General features: G+C 34.6%; 1 protein-coding gene and 1 long non-coding RNA gene across 5 annotated transcripts in view; one reads left to right on the top strand and one right to left on the bottom strand.

Annotated features, from left to right (window-relative positions):
• The window catches only part of LOC116843198 (chloride channel protein 2), a 64358-nt gene that overhangs the window by 31255 nt on the left and 30086 nt on the right, over positions 1–3017 (top strand). The window lies entirely within an intron of this gene.
• The window catches only part of LOC116843224, a 55829-nt gene that overhangs the window by 35036 nt on the left and 17776 nt on the right, over positions 1–3017 (bottom strand). The window lies entirely within an intron of this gene.

Below are 3017 nucleotides of genomic sequence, written 5' to 3'. Positions count from 1 at the left end.
AGAGAGAGAGAGAGAGAGAGAGAGAGAGAGAGAGAGAGAGAGCAAGTGTGACTGACGTACGTATAACTTACACATAATGTTTGTCATAAATTTCTCTCTCTGTAAAGATCGCAAGAATACTCAGGATCGCAAAATTTGTCAGAGAAGCGAGTTTTTCTTTTCTTCCGCGACGTGTCCAGAGATCGTTAGTTATAAGTATAGCACCTAAATCGTAGTAAAATTTCGCTGAAAATTTTATTTAATAGTAGCGACTATTCGATGCTCTTTGCAAATACACACAGTATCGTCGCACGCGAAACACGTTATTAATTTCGTCGTCGCGCAAATGCAGAAAATTGGATTTGGTACAGCAAACATTGAGAGAGAAAGAATATTTAAAAAATAAAAAATATTTATTCGATGGGTATACCAATATAATTATAATAACAATATTTACTTAAAAAAATTCATATAATCTTTTATAATATTTTATAATATTTAAATAGAATAAACAATTACTTTTATGAGAAACTAAGGTTTTATGAAAATGTATATTTGCAGAATATTTTATACTAGCTTAAATTACTCGACGTCGCTTGGATTATCATAAAATCCCCTGGATTTCATCCAGGATTGAAATCCAGGGGATTTCATATATATATATATATTTTTTTTTTTAGTATATACCCAGACAGCACAAATATCCAGAATCGAGTCATAAAATATCTTTAGGACGTCTTTAAGACATCTTTAAGACAATACCTTATAAAACCTTAACTTGCCTTAAAGATGTCTTAAAGACGTCTTATGACCCGATTTTGGACATTGTGCTGTCTGGGTAAGTTCTTCTTTGTTATGGCGAGTAATTTGCTTATATTTCATAGGTTGAATTATTGTCATAAGCAAATAAGTCATAAGTATTCAACGAATAAATATTTTTTCTTTTCTTAAATATTTTTCTCTTTCAGTGTAGAACGGATTTGTGTACTACAGATTTCGCAGTAAAATTTTCCTTCTATTTGTTAAGATCAGTGAATTATAAAACAGCAGTAGAGCGGGAGTGTTCCCATTGAAAATCAATGAGTATTGACTAATTATCGACGATAAGACTCCTCTCAGTGATTCAATCGAGAAGCGTGTTCACTGTGATTTACTTTGAGAGAGTAACGAATTGCCTTTGACAAGCGCAACTTTCCAACCCTGGGAATCGAAAGGAAGGAAGAGCGCGATGATTGAGATCGAGTTCATCGCCAGCGTGACTCTGCTTTCCGTTACGGATTAAGCCGGATGGAAGGTCCGGTAATTGGACAAACGATCCTGTCCAAAATGCATTCGTCTGCAGTGTTGACGCGTTGCGAGCGCGGTAATTCATTGCCGCGCGCTCGACGTCCACTCGCATTAACTAATTCACCGGTCTAACGCGCCACTGTCAGGAGGTCATGGAACCCATGGGACATCCGTGGTGTTCTGGGAGCGGTGTTCCCATGGCGTAATGTAACGCACGTATCAATACATGCAGCCGCGACGTTCGCAACGTCGGACGAAACACGAACGCAACGCGGCGCTTCGTTCAACGTGAGTGTTTCTGGAGCTTTTAAAATGGCTCGTCTCCTCCTTCATTAAGAGAAAAAAATAGTTGGAATAACTATAATCTCACTATACTTTATAGTTCGTTTTGGCCTCAAACATATATCTATAGTTCATCTAAACATGAAGATATAGTAGAATGAACACAGATTTATAGTTACCACCTTATTACTCTATATATATGGTAAAGCACTTTTGGGAACATAGTTACATGTACCTATATTTGCCAAATATTCCAATTGTATTGACTATATAAAATAGTTAATTTCTCTTACCATTCAATATTTGCCACCTTACCATATTTTTTATTTCAAATAATTATAATTTTTAGTAAAAATTTTACACGGGTCAGTTATACTATACTTATATTGTAAATATTACAAATATTATAGTAACATTTACTATAAAAATTATATTCCTAACTATAATATTTTTACTATGCCATTATAGTTCCAAATATCATACATTTTTCTCTCAGTGTTAGGAGAGCGCAGCGAAAGCGAAAATGAAGATTTTATCGCGCGCACGCCCGATAAGATCCGCGAGAGGGGAGTGTATGAAGTTGGCATTCCACTTTTTGAAATTTATAATTTTGAAAGTTATTCCAGATTGTTCTGACTTTGTACCACATTGTTCCAAAGTGATATTGTTAGGCTTAAGAATTATAGTTTTAAAAATTGGCGGAAATAATTACAAAATGTCATGACAAAATAAAGTGAAATTGCTTCGTCGTTTAAACCTAGTATAACTGAGAACAAAAAGATCTCGGTTGGAACAAGAAAGGAAGCATGTGTTTACTCTTGACGTCGAGTACTCTCAAATCGATTTTTTTTCGAATTTTCGGAGAACGGATGACGCTACGAATCTCATACTCTAAAACTATAATTCTTAAGCCTAGCACAACTCAGAACAAAAAGATCTCGGTTGGAACAAGAAAGGAAGCATGTGTTTACTCTTTACTTGTGCTTTTGGAACAATGTTTGGAACAACTAGAACAATTTATATCGGTATTGGAATGCTTTACTTTCAAAAAATGGGGTGTCAGGCCGAAAACATTTTTTTCATTTTTTGGACTTATAATTCAACTTATGGATTTGTCCTTTTGGAACAATGTTTGGAACAACTAGAACAATTTATATCGGTATTGGAATGCTTTACTTTCAAAAAATGGGGTGTCAGGCCGAAAACATTTTTTTCATTTTTTGGACTTATAATTCAACTTATGGATTTGTCCTTTTGGAACAATGTTTGGAACAACTAGAACAATTTATATCGGTATTGGAATGCTTTACTTTCAAAAAATGGGGTGTCAGGCCGAAAACATTTTTTTCATTTTTTGGACTTATAATTCAACTTATGGATTTGTCCTTTTGGAACAATGTTTGGAACAACTAGAACAATTTATATCGGTATTGGAATGCTTTACTTTCAAAAAATGGGGTGTCAGGCCG

This window comes from Odontomachus brunneus, unplaced genomic scaffold (genome assembly GCF_010583005.1).
Source record: "Odontomachus brunneus isolate Ranch 3 - 2012 unplaced genomic scaffold, Obru_v1 Obru_scaffold_030, whole genome shotgun sequence".
Lineage (NCBI taxonomy): Eukaryota > Metazoa > Arthropoda > Insecta > Hymenoptera > Formicidae > Odontomachus > Odontomachus brunneus.
The sequence above is the reverse complement of the archived record's forward strand: the minus strand, read 5'-3'. Positions and strand labels throughout refer to the sequence as shown.